The sequence below is a fragment of the Callorhinus ursinus genome, unplaced genomic scaffold (assembly GCF_003265705.2).
Source record: "Callorhinus ursinus isolate GAN/ISIS: 27379988/994484 unplaced genomic scaffold, GSC_fseal_2.0 scaffold2, whole genome shotgun sequence".
Taxonomy (NCBI): Eukaryota; Metazoa; Chordata; class Mammalia; order Carnivora; family Otariidae; genus Callorhinus; species Callorhinus ursinus.
The window spans coordinates 6,694,723-6,716,935 of NW_027397064.1; the positions used below are offsets into that span (position 1 = coordinate 6,694,723).

The 22,213-nt window shown below is 48.3% G+C and overlaps 1 long non-coding RNA gene and 1 pseudogene across 2 annotated transcripts; one reads left to right on the forward strand and one right to left on the reverse strand.

Annotated features, from left to right (window-relative positions):
• The first annotated feature begins 2,224 nt into the window (after window positions 1-2,224).
• LOC141370032 (uncharacterized) lies at window positions 2,225-11,275 on the forward strand. 2 transcript variants are annotated; one of them, XR_012373716.1, is made up of 4 exons: window positions 2,225-2,291; window positions 7,852-7,998; window positions 9,575-10,181; window positions 11,089-11,275. It is a non-coding gene; the product is annotated as an uncharacterized lncRNA (long non-coding RNA). The 2 variants fall into 2 exon arrangements; XR_012373714.1 differs by lacking the exon at window positions 11,089-11,275 and having other exon boundaries at window positions 9,575-10,956.
• Window positions 11,276-13,358: 2,083 nt separating this feature from the next.
• LOC112835196 (stromal membrane-associated protein 1-like) lies at window positions 13,359-15,353 on the reverse strand (annotated as a pseudogene).
• Window positions 15,354-22,213: the final 6,860 nt, after the last annotated feature.

Below are 22,213 nucleotides of genomic sequence, written 5' to 3' on the forward strand. Positions count from 1 at the left end.
TCAAGCTCACTCTCTCGCTCTCTCTCTGCCCCCCCTTGCTCTCAAATAAATAAATTCAAATCTTTAAATACTGTAAATTTAAAGTTAATGTAATTTAAAACGTAACTTTAAGGTTGCTACCTGTGTTCCCAGCATACAGATGCACCGTACTCTTTTTAGCCACTTGTCTCTCCCAGGATAGTTTCAGTCAGTTTTCACCGTAGGTTTAGTGGCAGTAACTAGTGACCTAACATCTCAGCAGCTCACAGCCATGCCTGTCTACATTTCACAGTTGGGTTGTGACGTAGCTCCTTTTGACTGTGGGTCAGTTTGTGATTCTTCCTCATTCTAGAATAAAGCTGAAGGGACAGCCCCCACCAGGGATGTGTCAGTCAATTTTTTGGCAGAGGACAAGAGCAAGCCATCAGATGGAAATAAGCAATGGCTCTTAAAGTCTCTGTTCCGAAGTGTCCTGGCCATGGTGCACACACCATTGGCAAAAGCAATCAGGGGTTCAAGGCCAAAGTCAGTGGGGGTGGAATGAATAGTTCTCCCCTGGGAGGCATCCCAGGTCATGTGGCAGTGGGCAGGGTTGTATAATCCCTTTTCAGGAAGGGAAAGTGAATAGCTGGGGACAATAATAGAATCATCTACAGATGTTTTCATGTTTAAACTATTAAAGTGCTTTTGATTTTTCTTTTTTTTTAAAGATTTTATTTATTTATTTGAGAGAGAGAGAATGAGAGAGAGAGAGCACATCAGAGGGGATAGGGTCAGAGGGAGAAGCAGACTCCCCGCCGAGCAGGGAGCCCGATGCGGGACTCGATCCTGGGACTCCAGGATCATGACCTGAGCCGAAGGCAGTCGCTTAACCAACTGAGCCACCCAGGCGCCCTTGATTTTTCTTTTTTAATGATATTAAATCTTATGTAATTTTTTAAACTAAATTTTAATTGTCACCAAGGTACACGTTTTTAAAAGTCAAGTGATTCAGGATGCCTAGGTGGCTTAGTTGGTTAAGCGTCTGCCTTCAGCTCAGGTCATGATCCCGGGGTCCTGGGATCGAGTCCCGCGTTGGGCTCCCTGCTCCACAGGAAGCCTGCTTCTCCCTCTCCCACTTCCCTGCTTGTGTTCCCTCTCTTGCTGTGTCTCTGTCAAATAACCAAATAAAAATAAATAAATAAAAGTGAAGTTATTCAAGGGGTGCTGGGCTGGCTCAGTTGGTGAAGTAGGGACTCTTGACCTGGGGTCATGAGTTTGAGCCCCACGTTGGGTGTAGAGATAAAAAAAAATTTTTTTAAGTCAAATAATTCGTTAAGGCTTACAGAAAAACAAAACCCCCAAACGGCAGCTTTTCTCCAGCCAAATTCCCACACCTCACCCAATTGAAAAAGGATTGATTTGTCCCTAGTCTTACTAAATAATTTACCCAAGTTATTTCAACTTTATCCTTAGAACCACCTCGGGAGGTAAATATTATATTGATCTCTCGGATAGAAAAAACTTAGGCTGAAGGAGCAATTTCTTTGTCTAAGAGGCCACTTGCCAGCAGGGGGCAGATTTTCAAAGGGAACCCAAGTTAACCAATGCCGGAAACTGAGGAGCCCAATGTCTGTATCAGCAGTTCTCAAAGTGTGGTGCCTCCTGGCAGCGGCCGCCTCATGAGGACCCTTGTTAGAAATGCACGTTCTCAGGCCCGACCCCAGCCCTGCTGGCTCAGAAACTCTGGGGTTCCACTCAGCAAGGAGGTGACTCTGCTGGACACCGAAGATGGACATCCAGGCTCCAGTGGACGGACTAGTACCCTCCTCCTGTGAGCCAGGAAGGTACCTGTGCCAAGCCCCTTCCCCTTCCCCATCGCTGATGTGGTGACTGGCCCCAGGGGGAGTGCCCGTGGAGATGCTCCCCCGTTCCTCCCAGTGCCCCTTTCTTGTCCCCGCCCCGAGACTGCCACCACCACAGGCCGCAGGACAGCCACATGGGGTTCAGTGCAAGGGCTGGAGCGTCTTGATCACAGGGAGTGGGGGACCCTGGTCCACAGCTGGGGAGCTGTGTGCATGTTGGAGAATCTAGCGTCAGAAGGAAGAAGAGGAACGTGAGTCAGAGAAGAGAAGACTTCAAGTCAGAAGGAAGCTTCTGTGCTGGAAGGAGAAGCTTCTGGGGCCTGAAGGTTTAGGGAAGGGGTTCCCGGTCACGTGGGGGAAGGTGCACCAGGGTCAGATGGGAAACCCCTAGGACTGTCCCTCCGAGGGAAGCTTCTGGGCAAGCCACCAGCGTCCCAGGTGGAGCCTCTTAGAAACACATTGGGTGAGGTGAGCTCCCTGCTCCTCCCAGCTGGAAGCTGGGTGGCCTCCCCTGCTCCTCTGTGCTTGCTTTGTGGGGGCCTGGATGTCTGCTGGGGTCCCCTGTTGGGCATGTGTTCCTGGGAGATGGGGATGACTGTGCCCTGCTGGGAAGTCTAGGACCCACCGAGATAGAGACCCAGGGCCTGGCAAAGCCACCCAGGGACTGGATTTGGAGCTGGGTCACTCAGGGTGTCATGGAGGGCTGGGGGCGAAACCAGGATGGCAGAGCCCAAGGGTGATGCTCTAGACTCCATCCAATTTAGACTTCAGCCATGGGTTCAGGCTGAGTCACTGGGCTTGGTAACTGTGCCCGTTCAGTTATATTGTCTTCATTCCTTTCATTTTGTTCTCTCGAGAGTCTATGAAAAACGTTCCTTTGGAGCCAGACTTATGAGCCCCTGGCCTTCTGTGATGCTCCCCACCTGGTGCTCCCCTCACACAAGTGTGCCCACCTCCACCTCCAGGCAGGCTGCCCTGATTGCCATGGATCCAGGGGAGGAGACTGCTCTCCTCTCTCTCTCTTTTGAGGGGGTGCACACGCATGTGCACGTGTGGCTTGGGGACAGGGCTGGTTGCTCTGTCTCTCCAGCCCTGACTGTGGGCCCGGAGTTGTCTGGTCTGGAACTGGCTAGTGGGGTCTTTGCACTTTCCATACAGGAAATAAATGGGAAAAATATCAAGTCTGTGACTATCAGAAATTTCCAAATCAAGTTCATCACTGAGCTTTGCAGCATAGAGAGCTCAATCTACTTGCTTAGTTTTGGGCCCCCAACTGCACTCTGATGGGTCTCCCCCAACCCTTCCTCGGGGCTCTCTTCCCCTCCATGCGACCTGTCTCATCATTCCACAGAGCCAGGGCCAGGCTGGGCGAGGTGAGGGGCCTCCAGCAATAACCCACCCCTGGCTGCAAGACCCCTTTTGCCTGTCTGTTGAATCCTTGAGGGTGGGCTCCTCCCCAAGCGTGGGGCTACTCTTGGGCTCAGACTCTTCCGTGATGCTGCCATAGGCCCATCGTCCTGGGGGCACCAGGCCAGTGGTGTTCCTCTCTTGGCCCTGCCGCTCCCCAGGGGCACTGCCAGGACACAGGAGATGGACCCTGCTGCCCTTGGACCCACTGACCTCCCTCTCCTCTCCTCGCTTTGCCTGCTCCTCCCTCCTACCCTCTAACTGGGGGGAGAAGAACTTGCCCCCCTCCCAGCTAGTACTGTGCCCTTCTTCCCTTTTACTTGCTCAGCAAACCCTCCGAGTTCCCCTAAGGAGGACCTTCAGGGGAAAAGAGGCCCTTGCCCAAGCGGGGTCCGGGGGGGGGGGCGGAGGGGAAGTGCCCAGGGCAGAGACAGGCGTGGCTGGGAGAACAGGCCTGGTCACCGGAGCCGGAGTTGGGAAGAAGCTGTTCCTGCTGAAAGCGAGGGGAAGACCAGCCTGCGGCTGTGGCCACAAGGCCACGTGGAAATTCAGGGCTAGGGAGAAGGCAGGGTTGGGTGGGGAGAGCTGAGCCTGGATGCTGTTCTCAGAGAGCCGGAGGGTCGGAGAGTCAGGGAAGCCTCTCTGAGGACCACTCCCAGGGAGGGAGAGCGTGACTCTCTGGAGGGAGGGCAGAGGGTCAGGCCGCAGCTCGGAAACAGGGGTCTGAGGCAGAAGGGGAGCAGGCACGGGCGCTGGGATGGTTTATAAATAGCTGATGGGGACCAGCTGGCTCACACTTCCACTGCAGAGCAGCACGACAGTTGCTGGGAAAGGAAAGTGGGCCTGGGAAGCAGACAACAGTACGTAGCCACGGAGCCCTGCTCATTATAGGTGCTCAAATGAAACAATGGGGTGTACTAGTTTCCTGCCATAACCAAGTGCCACAGACTGGGGGGGGGGGGCTTAAATGCAGAAACGAATTCTCTTCCTGTTCTGGAGGCTGGAAGTTCAAGATCAATGTTATCAAGGTTGGTGTCTTCTGAGGCCTTTCTCTTCGGCTTGATGAGGACCATCTTCCAAGCCCTGTGTCTTCGCGGGGTCTTCCTCTGGGCATCTGCGTCCTGATCTCCTCTTCTTATGAGGACACCAGTCATATCAGATTAGGGCCCACCCCAAGGACCTCATTTAACCTTAATTATCTCCTTAAAGACCCTATCTCCAAATATGGTCGCACGAACCAGGGGGTTAGGACTTCAATGTGTGAATTTTGCAGGAACATAATTCAGCCCCTAAGTGGGAGCATCTACATATAGTTGGGGAGACAAAACACATCCACTGAAGCAATGGACAGGTGGTACGCAATTAATTGTTAAATCGTGCGCTATAGATGGACAAGAAAATAAGGCCGTATGCGAGAAGTGACTATACATGGGGATGTTGAATAAAATACAGTAAAATAACCTTTTGAGGGGCGCCTGGGTGGCTCAGATGTTAAGCATCTGTCTTCGGCTCAGGTCATGATCCCAGGGTCCTGGGATCGAGCCCCGCATCGGGCTCCCTGCTCCGCGGGAAGCCTGCTTCTCCCTCTCCCACTCCTCCTGCTTGTGTTCCCTCTCTCGCTAGGTCTCTGTCTGTCAGATAAATAAAATCTTAAAAAACATTAATAAACTTTTGAATACTTAACCAGGTTCAAGTTAAGAAAGGAAAACTCCCTGGTGCCGGGAAAGCAGAGGGACCATAACACAAGTGAAGTTAGGGGTGGAAATGGCTCATGGAGTTTTGGAGACAGATGTTGGCCTTCACAGCATGGGCAGGGGTTCTGAAGTTACACAGCCAAGAAATTATCAGAACCAATGACTCTCAGGGGCTTGGGAGGCACATGCAAAGCTGTAGGTTTGCCTCTGTGACTTAGGATTAAGGGGCTCCTGCTGAAAATAACCCCATGAAGTTGAGGTCACAAAGGGCCAAATCCAAGGAAAGCAGAAGAGGGTAAAAATAGCCCTTGTCAGTCAGTCGCCTGTCCCTCTCTTATTTTTTTTTTAATATTTTATTTATTTATTTGAGAGTGAGCGTGAGAGAGAGCACAAGCAGGAGAGAGGAGGAGAGGGAGCGGGAGAAGCAGACTTCCCCTGAGCAGGGAGCCCGATGCGGGGCTCCATCCCAGGACCCTGGGATCATGACCAAGCTGAAGGCAGACGCTTAATGACTGAGCCACCCAGGCGCCCCGCCTGTCCCTCTTTTAAAAAGTCCCACTCAACAGCTTCTCCTCAATGGCAGCTCTTCTTTGGGAAACATAGTCTTTTAGCTGGAAGCATGCTGTTTACGTAAATGGTCACTTGGGAGAGCAGAGAGTAGGGTCTGTCAGGGAGGAAAGGGGGAGAAGAGACTGGGTGTCAGGCGGGCAGCTTACGGTCTCTACCACAGGCCTTCACCGAAGTCCCCTCAACCTCTTGTAGCCCTGGCTCCTCCTAGCAGCCTGAGTGATTGCTTAAATTTCAAGGCGATACATATACATAGTGAAAAAAAATCTAGCAGTCTAGCCGATACCATAGTATTAAAAAATGTCTCCTTTTCACCCCTACTCCCCATTCCCTCAGCCCAGAAATCATCTGGATTTTCAGTGTGTGGACCAGACCATATCATTTCCCTACTGAGAATCCCCCTGTGGATCTCAGTCTGCTCTCAGGCCCTGCCCTCCCTCAGCTCATGCCACTCTCCTCCTGGCTCATAGTGTTGGTGCTGTGGCTTTGGATCAGTCCCTAGAGATGCTGCCCTGTGGCCTTTCCCCTCATTGTTGTCTCTCCCTAGAACGCTCTTCAGGGCTTGGTTCAATTCTGCCTTGTTCAGTGACAAGACTCTCTTTTTAGCTCAACCTTGTAACCCTGTGCGAGTATCCAAGTTCTTCACCCTGCAGGCACAGGTCCAAACTCCTGGACGGCTAGATGCCAAGGCTCTACTATGGATCACCAAGGAACATGATGAGTCAGCCCAGGGCACTGTGGGAAGGTAGGGAGGGGCCCTGACCTAAACATGGATGAGCTTATTTGCTGAGGAATCACTCATTCACTCACTATGTATGAGGTGCTATCTCCTATGACCTGGTACTGAGAAGATACAAGAGAATGAGATGGGCACATTCTCCTGGAACTTCCAGGCCAGAGTGAGGACACAGGCAATAAACATGAAAACAAACAAATAGGGTCATTCCAAACTGTGGTAAGTTCTATGAAGGGCATAAACAGGGGACATAGCAGATGGGTTTGGGGGTAGAGGGGGGCATGTCAGAATATGTGGTCAGGGAAGCCATCTCAGAGCCCTGAAGGATGAGAAAGTGCCAAGTGAAGAAAGCAAATGGCATGTGCAAAGGTCCTGAGGTGGCAGAGAGTGGTCTGGCAGAATAAAGGGAAGGAGAAGGTGAGCAGAAGCGGGCAAGGCTGGGCTGCAGGCTGAGCTAAGCTTGGGTTTACTCTAAAATAAATAGGAGGATTTTCATCAGGGCCGTGTTGTGACCTGGTCTGAGTTATGTGGGAGCTGGCTATGGGACCTGGATTTTGTGAACCCTTTGAGTGGTTTCTATGTTTTCCATTTGTAGTACTGTCTTGGGATAGCGTTATGGGAGTTACTTTCAGTTCTCTAGCCAATTTGGTTAAACCAACAGCAGGATGCATTTTTATGGGTGCAGAGGTGCAGGGTTTCAGCAAATCCCCCACCTGCTTCCCTGTGACCTTGGCATTGTCTCCCCCAGGAGAGACACTTGTGCCCCTAAAAGTTGGAGTCTATCTTTGATGTCCCACAACTCAGCCCCTCTCAGGCCTATCTTCTTCTGAGGGTAAATGTATCAGTCATGGCTCTCCAGAAAAACAAAACCAATAGGTGATATATATGTATATCACACACACACATATATATGTGTGTGTGTGTGTGTGTATGTATTTTTTTAGAGATTTTATCTATTTATTTCAGAGAGAGAGAGAGAGAGTGAGAGAGCAGGGGGAGGGGCAGAGGGCAAGGGAGAGGCAGAGAATCTCAAGCACACTCTGCACTGAGCATGGAGCCTGACGTGGTGCTCGAGCTCACAACCCTGAGACCATGACCTGAGCCGAAATCAAGAGTCAGACGCTTCACTGACTGAGCCACCCAGGCGCCCCATCTTATTTATTCTTTTATTTTTTAAGGAATTGCCTTATGTGATTGTGAGGGCTGACAAGTCTGAGATCTACACAGCAGGCTAAAAACTCAGGTGGGAGTGAATGCTGCCAAACTTCTCAGGGAAGCCTCAGCTTTTGCTACTACTGCCTTTAACTGATGGGACGAGGCCCACCCTCATTATGGAGGGTAATAAAGTCAACTCCTTGGAGATGTTAACCACATGTACAAATGCCTTTATAGCAACATTTATATTTGTGTTTGAATAAATAACTGGGTACTATAGCCTAGCCAATCTGACACATTAAACTAAGCATCACAGTAAAATACATAAAAAAATGAAATCAAAGTTCTTATTCCAGGACCAACTCATGAAATCTTTGAGCCAGTCAGAGCTCTTTTGTTCTGTTGCTTTGGGCAACCCTGTGTGTGAGTGCCGGAAGCATTAACATCTGCAACTGTCTTTTGCTTACAGATGATGGCATTTGACTGAGGCTGAGCTGGCCTAAATTAGGGAAAGAATAAAATTCCAGGCACCCATTTCCCAGTCTGGGCCTGGAGGCTGGTGTCTTCCCTCTGCAGTCTGACGGTCAACCTGGACCTGGGCCTCACCGTGCAGGAGGTACCTTCCCACACCGGTCCTTTGCCCGGGGGGCTGCCCGGGGTGTTCCTGGTTCTTCAATTTCAAGTCTTAGCTGTGGAATCTACCCCCCACCCCAATCAGATACCTCTGGGTCACCACTGAAGGGAAGACCCTCCCTACAGAGTGTGTCCTGCTGTGTCCCACCCAGCCCTTCGTAGCCTCTTGTTCTCTGTTTTGGTGGTTTGTGTGGCCAGATGATGCCCAGCCACAGGGACAGGCAAAACAAGCCAAAGGGGAAATGAACATGTCCCACAACAGCCTGACTCTGGGGTCAAGGGCAGTCACAGGCTGGGTTAACTGTCCCAGGCCTGTGTGTGTGTGCGTGCGTGCGTGTGTGTGCGTGCGCGTGTGCGTGTGTGTGTGCGTGTGTGCGTGTGCGCGGGCGAATCATAACAGGCTCATGTCGGGCGTGCTGTGGTGGGGATGGAGGCCAGCTCTGCGACTGTTCTGGACTTTGGTTCAAGCCTTCGCCCTGGACAGTCCGCCAGTGGGCCCAGTCCTCCCACCCGGATTGTCCATGGATGGGTGCAGAATCGGCCCCATGACGTCTGACCCAAAGAACACGCTTCCTTTAGTTTGGGTTCCTTCAAAAGCAAACCTTGAGGCAAGACTGAGTGAAGTAGTTTATTTGAGATGTGATCCCAGAAAGCATAGGGCGGAGAAATGAGATCAAAAAGAAAGGAAAGAAAATACAGTGCATATTAATAGGCATGTCACAGCTGTGGGAAACAGGTTCAGTCCTATAGGGGGTGTTCTGAGAGACTGTGTGGAACATGCCTCAGAGCTGTCCCAGCAACGGGAAGGAAGCTGTGGTGTATTCGTTATCAGTTTTTTGTTTTTGTTTTTTTTTAAAGATTTTATTTATTTATTTGTCAGAGAGAGAGAGAGACAGAAAGCGCACAAGTAGGGGGAGCGGCAGGCAGAGGGAGAAGCAGGCTCCCTGCGGAGCAGGGAGCCCGATGCGGGGACTCGATCCCAGGACCCTGGGATCATGACCTGAGCCGAAGGCAGACACTTAACTGACTGAGCCACCCAGGCGCCCCCTGTTTTTGTTTTTAAAGTAGGCTCCACGCCAAACGTGGGGTTTGAACTCACGACCCTGAGATCAAAGCCACACACTCTACTGACTGAGCCAGCCAGGCGCCCGTTCATCATTAGCTTTTTAAACAGTTTTACTACAATGTAATTCACATACACAATTCACCCATTAAAAGTAGATAATTCAGTAGTTTTTGTTTTACTCACAAATATGTGTAGCTATCATCATAGTCAATTTTAGAAGATTTTTGTAATTTTTTTTTTTTATTATTCATGAGAGACAGAGAGAGAGAGGCAGAGGGAGAAGTAGGTTTCCCAATGAGCAGGGAACCCGATGCAGGGCTCCATCCCAGGACCCGGGGATCATGACCTGAGCTGAAGGCAGATGCTTAACGACTGAGCCACCCAGGCGCCCGAGATTTTTGTAATCTTAAAAAGAAATCCTGTACCTTTAGCTATCACCCCATCCCCCCACCTCAGCCTAGGCAACCAGTAACCTCTTCTCTGTCTCAAGCAGGAAAGAATGTCCAGTGGAAAAAAGACAGTCTCTTCAATGAATGGTGTTGGGAAAATTGGACAGCCACATGCAGAAGAATGAAACTGGACCATTTCTTTACACCACACACAAAAATAGACTCAAAATGGATGAAAGACCTAAATGTGAGACAGGAGTCCATCAGAATCCTTGAGGAGAACATGGGCAGCAACCTCTTCTACCTCAGCCGTGGCAACTTCTTCCTAGAAACATCACCAAAGGCAAGGGAAACAAAGACAAAAATGAACTATTGGGACTTCGTCAAGACAAAGAGCTTTTGCGCAGCAAAGGAAGCAGTCGACAAAACCAAAAGACAACCGACAGAATGGGAGAAGATATTTGCAAATGCCTTACCAGATAAAGGGCTAGTATCCAAAATCTATAAATAACTTATCACACTCAACATCCAAAGAACAAATAATCCAATCAAGAAATGGGGAGAGGACATGAACAGACATTTCTGCAAAGACATCCAAATGGCCAACAGACACATGAAAAAACGTTCAACATCAGTTGGCATCAGGGAAATTCAAAACAAAACCTCAATGAGATACCACCTCACACCAGTCAGAATGGCTAAAATTAACAGGTCAGGAAACGATAAATGTTGGCAGGGATGCAGAGCAAGGGGAACCCTCCTACACTGTTGGTGGGAATGCAAGCTGGTGCAGCCACTCTGGAAAATAATATGGAGGTTCCTCAAAAAGTTAAAAAAAAAAAAGTGCTACTCTATGACCCAGCCATTGCACTATTGGGTATTTATCCCAAAGAAACAAATGTAATGATCTGAAGGGGCACATGCACCCCAATGTTCATAGCAGCAGTGGTCACAGTAGCCAAAATATGGAAAGAGCCTAGATGTCCATCAACAGATGAATGGATAAAGAAGATGTGGTATATACACACAATGGAATATTATTACTCAGCCATCCAAAAGAATGAAATCTTGCCATTTGCAACAACGTGGGTGGAACTAGAGGGTATTATGCTAAGCCAAATAAGTCAACCAGAGAAAGAAAATTATCATATGCTCTCACTGATATGTGGAATTTAAGAAACAAGGCCAAAAGTCATAGGAGAAGAGAGAAAAAAATGAAACAAGATGAAATCAGAGAGGGAGACAAACCATAAGAGACTCTTAATCATAGGAAACAAACTGAGGGCTGTTGGAGGGGAGGTGGTTGGAGGGATGGGGTAACTGGGTGATGGACATTGGGGAGGGTATGTGTTGTAATGAGCAATGAGTATTAATAAGACTGATGAATCATAGACCTGTACCCCTAAAACAAATAATACATATGTTAATTAATTGAATTTAAATTAAAAAATATTTAAAAAAGAAAAAAATTTATACTATATACATACTATAAATATGTGTACTTATATATACATGAGAAAAATATATATACTATAAATACTATCTATATAAAAAAGAAAAAACAGATATACTATATATACACATATATATATAAATCCCCTATTCTCTCTCTTTACAGATTTGCCTATTCTGGACATTTCATATGTGACTGACTTCCTTCACTTTCCAAGGCCAGTTCAAGCTACAGCATGTATCTCTACTTCATTCCCTTTTATGGCCAAATGATATTCCATTGTATGAATATATCACATTTTGTTTTTCCATTTGTCTATTGATGGACATGTAGATTATTTCTGCCTTTTGACTATCATGAGTATTGCTGCTGTAAACATTCATGTACAAGTTTTTCTGCAGACATATGTTTTCATTTTTCTTGGATATATACTTGGGGTGGAATTGCTGGGTTATATGGTAATGCTATATTTATTTATTTATTAAAGATTTTATTTATTTAATTGACAGAGAGATAGCGAGAGCAGGAACACAGCAGGGGGAGTGGGAGAGGGAGAAGCAGGCTTCCCGCCGAGCAGGGAGCCCGATGTGGGGCTCGATCCTAGGACCCTGGGATCATGACCTGAGCTGAAGGCAGATGCTTAATGACTGAGCCACCCAGGCACCCCTATTTATTTATTTAAAGATTTTATTCATTTATTTGAGAGAGAGAGAGTGCTCAAGTGCACACATGAATGGGGAGAGGGTCAGAGGGAGAGGGAGAGGTAGAGAATCTCAAGCAGACTCCATGCCAAGCATGGAGCCTGAGGCAAGGCTTCATCCCACCACCCTGAGATCATGAGCTGAGCTGAAATCAAGGGTCAGATGCTCAACCGACTGAGCCACCAGTAACTCTATATTTAATCATTTGAGGAACCACCAAACTGTTTTCCAAAGTGGCTACACCATTTTCCATTCCTACCAGGAATATATGAGAATATTAGTTAGCTATTATTGTATAACCAATCACTCCAAAATTTAGCAGCTTAAAACAATAAACATTTGTTATATCACACTGTTTTTGAGGGTCAGGAATCCAGGAGGAGCTCAACTGGGTGGTTCTGGCTCAAGGTTCTGCTCAGGGTCCCTCATGAAGCTGGAATCATATGAAGGTTTGACTGGGCTTGAGGATCCACTTCCAAACTGGCTCACATGCCTGACAAGGGAGCATTGGTTGTTGGCAGGAGTCCTCAGTTTTTTGCCACATGCACCTTCCGCTGGGCTGCTTGAGCATCCTCATAACATGGCAGCTGGCTTCCACCAAGAACAAGAGATCCAAAAAGGAATAAGGCAGGAGCTGCAATTCTTTTATGATATAGCCTTGGATATTATATGTTGTCATTTCTGTAACATTCTATTGCATAGTTCAGCCATTTTCTTTCTTTCTTTCTTTCTTTCTTTCTTTCTTTCTTTCTTTCTTTTTTTCTTTCTTCTTTCTTTCTTTCTTTCCTTCTAGAGCACGATTGTGAGTGGGAGGGGGGAGAGGCAGAGGGAGAGGGGAGAGAGAGAATCCCAACCAGGATCCACGAGTCCAGCACAGAGTCCCAGTGCAGGGCTCAATCTCATGACCCTGAGATCATGACCTGAGCCAAAATCAAGAGTCAAACACTTAACTGACTGAGCCATCCAGGTGCCCCTGCTCAGCCATTTTCAGTGGGGGAGGAACTACACAGAGTGTGAGTACCAAGAAACAGGGGTCACTGGAGGCCATCTTGGAAGATGCCTACTACATAAGGCATTTATCCACCCACTCCCATCTCTCAGTAGGAGGGTTGCTCCGGAGGTGTTAAGTCCCTGGAACTTTTGGCCTAAACCAGAACACGCTGAAGACACTATCATGCTGAAGACCACCCTCCCTTTGGCCTAACTCTATTTCAGCTGTGGCTAGGGAAAAAGGGTCCCAACTCAAATGCATGCCTTGCACCCTCTGCTTTCTGCCCCAGGACCTTCTCTGACACACAAGAGCCTTCTGGATCCTTGTACAAAAACAGCTGGAAAATGCAGGGATGCTAAGAGCCCTGGGAGGAAGCCAATTAGCAACTGATTATCTGGTCCTTCAGGCAGATGGGTCTGGGAGGCAGGCAAGACACTGATATTAGGAGCTAAGGCACAGAAAAGAGTCTACTTTCAGGAACTAAGATAAAGAAAATTGAGCTTGTCTCCAATTTTTCATTATTACAGAAAGACTGGGGCTAGTATCCTCCTACACACATCTCTATATTTGAGCTACTGTTCTTCTTCTTCTCCTTTTTTTTCTTTTCATATCAAATTTAATCAGTACAGACCAAAACAGTCAATATCAGATAATTCTTAATATGAACAAATGGGGAAAAAGAAAAAAATATATGTACATGGATAAACAGGGGAACTAGATGCATTTTAGCAAGGCATGTCAGGTGGTAGTTCTGGATGAAACTTGCACTGCGGTTTTCATTTCCACAGCTGTGTGCTGAGAGCCTGACCAGATGAGCTTCCAGACCAACCTGCTCTTGTGTTCGGGAGTTGGCCAAAACCCGCTGTAAAGTTTGTACTGCTGATACTCAGGGCAACCGTTTGCTGATTCATCTGCAAGAGGTTCCGCTGTGCCTGTGGAGCTCGTGGCAGGTCAAACTTACTCTGGGGAGCACCCATTTGCCACACCATTCCTCCTTAGGGGCCAACCACATTTGGAGGAAGTGGCATCATACATAAGCCCGCTGGGCACGTGTATGCCCACCCTCATGCTTGCACTCTGTCCCATTACATTTCCCGGGAGGCTGGGAACCGCGGGTGCAGGCATGGGCACACCCACCAATGGAAAGCCGTGAAGTGCAGTTGGTGCTTGTGAGGTCAATGGTGTATCTGTGGGTCCCATAAACACACCAGGAGTCCTCTGCTGCTGAATGTTTCCTGTGCCATACGGAGATAAGATGGAGTCTTTGGAGAGTTTGTTTCTCTGGTACCTCTTCTGATTTTGTAGCTTGCTCAGTGAACAGATACAGATCCAGGGGGCACCTGAGTGGCTCAATCTGTTAGACGTCTGACTTGTGATTTTGGCTCAGGTCACGGTCTCAGGGTTGTGGGATTTGAGCCCCATGTCAGGGCTCTGTACTCAATGGGGAATCCGCTTGAGATTCTCTGTCTCTCTCCCTCTGCCCTTCCCCCCCCAATAAATAAATAGATCTTTTTTTTTTTTAAGATTTTATTCATTTATTTGCCAGAGAGAGACACAGCGAGAGAGGGAACACAAGTGAGGGAGAGGGAGAAGCAGGCTTCCCGCTGAGCAGGGAGCCCGATGTGGGGCTCAATCCCAGGACCCCGGGATCATGACCTGAGCCGAAGGCAGACGCTTAATGACTGAGTCACCCAGGCGCCCCTAAATAAATAGATCTTTAAAAAAAAATCGTTGGTCTAAAGATGTCCAGATCATCATTCAGGGCTGGCGCCATGGCTGTGTTCCCATTGGTCACTGGGGCCTCAGCAGGGCCATCAAGTCCTAAAAGTTCAACAGTGGGCTCTGCAGCTTTTTTAGAGCTGGTAGTTTTGTTTAAGCTCCAACTGCTGATCTTCTTTCTTCTGCAGCTTTTCAGTTGTAAGAGGTCCTGCAGGCTTTTCTGGTTCCTTTTCTTTTTCTCTTCCTTTCCCCCCCAGTTTTCTTTATTTGTGATAGCTATTGGATTTTTATCTTCTTTTCATACTTCTTTCTTTTCTTTAAAGATTATATTTTATTTTTAAAGATTTTATTTATTTATCTTAGAGAGAGAGAGAAAGAGAGAGAGCGTGCAAGCGGAGGGGGGGGCAGATGGAGAGAGAAAATCTCAAGCAGACTGCATGCTGAGTATGGAGCCCGCTGTGGGGCTCCATCTCCCGACCCTGAGATCATGACCTGAGCCAAAATCAAGAGTTAGATGCCTAACCAACTGAGCCACCCACATGCCCCTAAAGATTTTATTTTTAAGTAATCTCTACAACCAATGTGGGGCTCAAACTCACAACCCCAAGATCAAGAGTTGCACGCTACACCCACTGAACCAGATAGGTGCTCCTCATGTTTATCTCTGATGAAAATTTCACTGCTTGATCTGTCTGTGATCTTCAGAAGTTCTCTGGAAGATTGGCTTCATAGAGTAGTCTTGCTTTCATATTTCCCATATCTTGCATGCACTGTATCTGTTCTGGTGTCCACTGGTCTAGGTTGAACGACTTGACCGTGCATATATGAACTCCAAGATTTCTATGGATTCTAGCACATGTGATGCAAATAAACACACCAATATTCCAGGAAGCCCATCACGGACCTTTGGCCTTGCAATTCGAGTAATACCTCTCCTCCTCCCTCAGCAACTGGGGCAGGATGAGCTGCTGCTGCTCGTTCAGCTTCTGAGCCTTCTCCTGGCAGGAGCACATCACCATCTTGGTAGCGGGGCGGGGAGCCCGGGCCAGCTATGGGGGCAGCAGAGGCAGGCAGGAGCTGGGCAGGGTGAACACATCTGAAGCCACCAGGCCCACGGGCGGACTCTGAGCTACTATTATTTTCCATAAATTTTTAGAGGTAGAGTTGCAGGGCCAAAGAGATATGCTTCTATATTTTCTCCAGTAATGCTATAATTCTCATCCTTGGTAAGGGAGCCTGTTCCCCTCCATCTGAGAGGCTGGGTGCAGTGAGGAGGGTGTCCTGCACGCCTCCAGATAAAGGTGGGGAGAAGCAGGGACCACTTAGTCCTTAGAGAGGACCACCCTTAGAGAGGATGAGGAAGGGTCTGCAAACGGGGGGTGGTGGCAACATGGAAGACGGGTTGCACACTCAGGGGGTCGACTCTACAAATAAATATGCTGGAAATAGCAAAAGGCACGTTTCTCACTCTCAGGGAGGGATGGATGGAAAAGGGTGAATGCTGTGGTGTTTAGATTGGAATGGGAGGTATTGATGTCAGTTTATGTTTTTCAGTATTTATAGATTAGATATAAAAATTAATGTGTGCATGTATATGTGTATGTTTATATACATATATATTTACGTTTACACATCTATTCCCTGGTTCTGCTCACTGAGAGGGGCTGGGGGCAGCAACACCCCAGTAGTAATGAGCACAGTCAGTACCCAGATCTTGGTTTCTAAATACCATTCTCCACTAAAAGGAACCAGAGCTCCTTGGAAAATGGCCAATTCCAGGCTGGCCCAGGGAAACACACGATAAGCCTGGAATATCTTATTGTGCCAGAAGATAACAGAAATATTTAGGATGAGGGCATGTGAGGAGGATATAGGAGGCAGCTTGAAGTTCTCACTGGCCAAATCTCAGACAATTTCAACATCATACATAATGATAATGGAATATTATCCATTGAATTAAAAAAGAAATACCAAGTCCACACAGATATAAAATATGTACTTACAGTACAATTCCAGCTAATCAATAAAAGAATGATAGAATTAGAATCACTACTCGGCAATCCTTAGAGCAATAAGTAATTCATCCAAGAATCATAAATGGATGCTAAAATTAGTAAGAGTTTGATAAGAAATGGGATATTTACATAACCTCTAAAGGCCTCGTCACAAAATACATATTAATCCCAAAAGGAAATATAGTAATCACTAAATTCTACTCCTGAAAACAATATTACACTATACATTAACTAACTAGGATTCAAATAAAAATTTGGCAGGGGAGAAAAGGAAAGATAATAATTTTTCAGAGGAGGAACCTGGCAGGAACCACCTTCATAAAAGGAATAAAGTTGCCATCTTCAGTAATGGGGCAAATGGAAACATTGTGCTGCCCCCAAGGACATGACGAAGAGAACACATCCCCCTTTCTGCGGTATTCCTGCAAAAAATGTGTAACCCGAATTTATCATAAAGAAGCATTAGATAGGACTGCCTGGGTGGCACAGTTGGTTGAGCATCTGATTCTTGATTTTGGCTCAGGTCATGATCTCAGGGTCCTGAGATTGAGCCCCATGGTGGGCTCTGCGCTCAGCAGGGAGTCTGCTCCCCCTATGTCCCTCCCCCTGTGAGCATGGGCTCTCTCTCTCTCTCAAATGAATAAATAAGATCTTTAAAAAAAAAAAAAAAGAGGGGCGCCTGGGTGGCTCAGTCGTTAAGCGTCTGCCTTCGGCTCAGGTCATGATCCCCGGGTCTTGGGATCGAGCCCCGCATCGGGCTCCCTGCTCAGCAGGGAGTCTGCTTCTCCCTCTCCCTCTGCCTCAGGTCCCCTTGCTGGTGTTCTCTTTCTCTCTGTCAAATAAATAATAAATAAAAATCTTTAAAAAAAGGAAAGAAAAGAAATATTAGATCAATCCTAATTGAGAGAATCCTACAAAATAACTGGCCTGTGATCCTAAAAAAAAAAGTCAAGATCCTAAAAGTCAAGGGGAGATTGCGGAACCTTTGCGGACTGAGGATTAGTGGGCGGTAATGCCTTAGTACGCAGCTCCTAACAGGATGGCTGTGCTGTGGTGATGGAGGAGAGGTCCCCATTCGCAGGAAATGCACACTAATGGGTTTAGGGGACCCTGAGCCTCAGGTCAGCAACTCACTGGCAAATGGTTCAGGACAAAAAGTTCTTTGTATTATTGCAAAATTTTTCTGGAAGGTGTTTTGTCATTAAAAATGCCACATGTGGGGGCACCTGGGTGGCTTGGTTGGTTGAGCAACCAGCTCTTGGTTTTGCCTCGGGTCTTGATCTTGGGGTCCTGGGATCAAGACCCACGTCCCCCACGCTCAGCATGGAGTCTGCTTGTCCCTCTCCCTGCTCCTCCTGCTCCCCCCCCCAACAAATAAACAAAATCTTTAAAAAAAGAAAAGAAAATGCCACATGTGCCCAGGAGTCTATTAAGAATTATCTCATTTAATCCTCACAGCAACTGGCTAAGGATGGTTACCCCCACTTGACGGATGACAGAAATGATGGCCGCAGCTCAAACAGGCAGCTGGGGCAGCAGGGGGTTCAGCCAGGGCTGTGCTGTCCTCTGAGGTCCTCCAAGAGCCGGGCTTTGCAGGGGGAGCGGGTGGGAGCTGAACTCCCTCCTCTGAGCTGCAACCATGCCGAAGGCTGGAAGTGCCCACAGACCCACGCTGTCAGGGAGGGCAGTCCTCCTTTCACACAGGGACCACATGGGGGATGGGATCAGGCCTGGCCAGAGGCCCCTGTGTGTCCATGCTGGGCCCAGGCCCTGCCCCGGCACCATGGGGCTGAAGGCCTGGTGCTTGGCAGTGAGGAGTGGGGAGGAGGGCAGACTGTGGGCGACCCCTCGCTCCTCACTCTGGGCCTGGCAGAGTGGACATGGTGGAGGGTGTGACAGTTGGGGTGACAAAATGGCAGCAACGTGAAGGGGGCCTCAGGTACACAGCGGGGTGTGATTGGCTGGAGGTAACAGTAAGCGCATCTGTGTCCAAGTTTTCCTGAGCCTAACTGGAAGGAGGCTCTCACCAGACTGGGCCTGATCCTAATGATGGCCTGAAGAAAGGTCCTGGCCAGAGACAAGACACTAGGAAAAAACAAGAAAGTGCGTTTTGACATGAAAAAAAAAAAATCTACATATATATTATAATAGGAGGAATGAATGTTGACTGTTGAAAAACATTTTAAACTGAAAATAAAAAGAACGGCCTCCTCTCCTCCCACCTTATTCTACCCCCAGAGAGAACCGCCATTAACTTCCAAATCAGCTGCAGAAAGAGACACGGTCGCCCCTCCCTCAAACCCTGCTCCACTCCCCAGCCCGTGGGTCACAGGCTGGCTGCAGGGGCCCCTGGATAACCTCAGCCCGTTCCCTGGTCATCAACTCCATGAGGGGGATATATGTCCCTATTCTGCAGACGAGGAAGCTGAGGTCAGAGGAGGGAAGGGACTTGTCCAAGGTCACACATCTGAGTCCTTGCTCTTGTTGAGCTGCCCTCTTGCACGGCAGAGTGACCTCTGCTCAGGGGACGCGCTGGCCTGGAGCCTGTTGGGGGCTGGGGTCCTCCTGGGTCCCTTTCCTGTGGTAGGGGTTCAGCCTGACCGAATTGGTTCTGTCCTAATAAAGGTCTGCTTGTAGCTGCCTGCTCATTCCGTCTTTGTTTACAGTGCCTCCACACAAACACACTTGAGAACTTCGTGGGAACATGAGAGGCCTCCGGAAGGCAGGATGTTTGCCTGAGGGCGGACAAAGCCTGCCCCTCCACCTACATGGGGTTGGGGCCTGTCTCCCTTCCCTAACTCCTCTGGCCCTCAGTTTCCCTCTCCATGCCCCTCTCACAGGTGATAGAGAAACCTCTATATTATTGTCTCTTGCTGCCTTGGAAAAAAAATATTAAAAATCAGTTCATTTGGGGGGTGCCTGGGTGGCTCAGTCCGTTGAGCAGCCGACTCTCGGTTTCGGCTCAGGTCATAGTTTCAGGGTCAATGGGATCCAGTCCTGCCATTGGGCTCCATGCTCCGTGGAGAGTCTATTTGAGATTCCCTCTCTCCCTCTCCCTCTGCCTCTCCTCTGCTCACATGCTCACGTGCTCTCTCTCAAATAAATAAATAAATCTTAAAAAAAAAACATTTTGTTTTTGTTCAGAAAATGTACCAAGCTTCTGAGACATGCACTTACTTTCTTTTATTTGAAAAATAGTTAGTTATCAAGGGCCAGCTAAGTGCTTTCTGGGCACTCTGTATCCTTTATTTCACTTAATCCTCTCATGAGTTTATGAGTAGGTCTGTTATCTCCATTTTGCAGGTGAAGAAACTTAGGCATAGAAAGTCTAAGCAACATGCCCTCCCTCCAAAAGCTTAAGAACAGAGATAATAAAGCTCCATTTTTGGTAACTCACAGCCTCTGAGCTGCAACCACACATTCTGACCCCTTGGAATGCACCAAGCCCTAACTAGGAAACTCTTGAATTTTTTTCCGAAAGTTCCAGAGCCAACTGGGTACCCACATTGTTTCCAGGAAAAGGCACTCAGAAGCTGTCCAAGGGCCAGTAGCAGGGAGAGAACAGACTAGCCCATGGAAGGTGCCGCCCGCAAGCCGTTCAGGACCAACTGAGAATAGCAGCTAGGTAGGGCAGTTCTTGGAGAAAACTCATAACCCAGTGAAGGGAACCAGGCAAGGTATGTCTATAAAAATCCAGTCTTTGAAGAAGAAATACACATATGGGCTCTTTAAATTTGATTGTCTTTGGAAATGGGGGACCCCTAGGGTCAGAAATGTAGAGTAAAAGTGGGAAGTGTTTTATTCAGGTAAACTTGGTTTTAAATCCCAGCCCCAGCCTTTATTAGCTGTGAGTGACCTCGGACAGGTCACTTAACGTCTCGGATTCGCTGCTTCCTGGTGTTTAAGGCCAGTTTGTCATGACCTCCATCTCCAGGCAGCTGGTAGGAGTCACTGACATTTTCTACTTGAGAACAGGCTGTTATAAGTTTGCTGTTTCTTGAGTGCAAATAGATCAGGGAAGGTTTGGGACGCCTGGGTGGCTCAGGCGGTGAAGCATCTGCCTTCTGCTCAGGTCATGATCCCCTGGGTCCTGAGATGGAGCCCCACATCGGGCTCCCTGCTCAGTGGGGAGCCTGCTTCTCCCTCTACCTCTGCTTGTGCTCTCTCTGTCAAATAAATAAAATCTTAAAAAAAAAAACAACAAAAAAAAATAGATGGGGGAAGGTTTAAACTTCCATTTCCTGGATGTGGTTCCCCCAAGTAGGAATGAGAGCTGGTCTCTCCGAATTTTAAAATCTAGAATCTCGTGTCTTCCCTGCAGATACATGATCTCCTGGGCATCTTTTCCCAAAAAAGTTTTGTCAACTTGGTGAGCCTGTTGGGACAAGCCCCCCACCCCGAACCCCAAAGTCAGGCCCTGCTGTGGCCATGGGAATGGCTGGCCCTGTTCTCTGGGGCTCGTGTATTCAAAGAGGCCTTGAACCCCTGAGTGACCGGGACACATGTGCTTTGTTCTGGCCGCTTGGCACTCGGGCTGTCTGCCGGGGGCTGCAGATGAGCCACCGAGTGGGAATCTGCCTTCCTCCACTCCAGAAGCCCGAAGGCTCACCTGTACGGAGCAGTGAGAACGCCAGGGTAGGATCCAAGTTCACGGCCTCCTGGGTCTCACTCACCCAGGGCAGGGAGTCCAGGCAAGTGCTTTAAGGAAGTAGGGCTGTGGTCCCAGCGTGGGGCCCTCATCCGGCAGGTGCAGGACCACACCACTAAGACTTTTGGCGGCATGTCCGGGGTGGTGGGTCCAGCCACGTAGCCTCCACCGTCCTCCAGACTGTCATTCCTGACAGTCTTCAGGAAATTCTGCCTAAATTAGCCAGAGCCAGTTTTGATATTTGCAAACCAAGATCCTTATCTGGCACATGAACCCACAATCCTTACAACAAGAATTTCAGCAGTGCCATCTCCTGACTCTCTGCCTTCAAGGGCTCAGACTCCTGCCTTTGACTTTGGGCCAACCGTGCCCATACTGATGGCCAGCCCTCCAGCACACACTCTCTGTGTGTCTGTGTTCCGTCCCTTTCCCCACGTCTTAAGGTTGCTGGTTGATACGCCCAGCATCTTCCACTTACCTCATGATAACCCTAGAAAGACTCATTCCATATACACAAGCAACTGTCCTTTTTCCACTACCTGCAGGTTTTGTCATTTGTTTTCTCCAATTCAGTGTTATTTCCTTGGGAATCCTGAGCCTCTGTTTACTAGCACTTTGAATATTTACTGCTTTTGTATCTGTTGCCTGTGGAAGCAGTCTGCCTTGGGAATGGCAATAACCTTGACAAAATGTAAAACAGTAATCAGACCAACTAACGTTGTCTGCTTTCTATTATCAGATGTGCTAAGTGAGAAGATATTACTCCTTCCCAGCTGGCTGCTCTCTCCACACCCACCCCTTGGTACACCGCTGCCGATGGCGAGGGGGAATTAATGATATTCATGGAACGCGGAAGCTGAGCCAGAACTGAAGTAGTTTGTGGTAAAGAGGCATTATGTCTACCACTGACTCTCAAATTATGCTGATATAAAACAACTCAGAGGAAACACAAAAACACAAAGGTAGACAGAGCAAAGCACTGTGGACCGACGAGTCCCCAAGCGCTCTGACACCCGTCACTGGCAGGAGGACAGGGGCTTTGGTTTTGAGTTAACCGTGAGCACTCAGAAGGGAAGATCCCAGAAGGGGCCTCTATGACGCATCCGAAAGTGGCTTGCTGACCAGGAAGGCTGTGTGGACGAACAGGTCCCGGGAGCACCAGTAACATCTAGCCCCACTCCGGGGTGGCATGAAGGACACACAGACTGAGGACAAA